Genomic DNA, 458 nt, shown 5'->3' on the forward strand with positions numbered 1-458 from the left:
GCATTGATCGCTGAAGAAGGCTTTCTTATCCCTTCTTGCTATTCTTTGGAACTCTGCATTCAGATGTTTATATCTTTCCTTTTCTCCTTTGCTTTGTACTCACAGGTATATACACACATTTTTTTCTGAACTAATTGAGAGTAGTTCATCCTTTTACCTCTTAATAGTTCAGTGTGTATTTTCCAAGAATAAAGACATTCTCTTTTATAACCAAATTACAATTTTCAAATTCAAGAAATTTTAATCCATATAATTCCAATTTTGTCAACTGTTCTGATAATGACTTTTACACTATGAAAAATTTTACCCTGTAGAATCAAATCTGGAAGCATGTATTGCATTTCATTTTCTTGTCTTTTTCATGTCCTTTAATCTGCAAAGTTCCTCAGCCTTCTTTTTCATGATAATGGCATTTTTAAAAAGCATTGAGAGTTTTTAAAGAAAATGATATGTTAAAA

Source organism: Bison bison, unplaced genomic scaffold (assembly GCF_000754665.1).
Source record: "Bison bison bison isolate TAMUID 2011002044 unplaced genomic scaffold, Bison_UMD1.0 scf7180017864473, whole genome shotgun sequence".
NCBI lineage: Eukaryota > Metazoa > Chordata > Mammalia > Artiodactyla > Bovidae > Bison > Bison bison.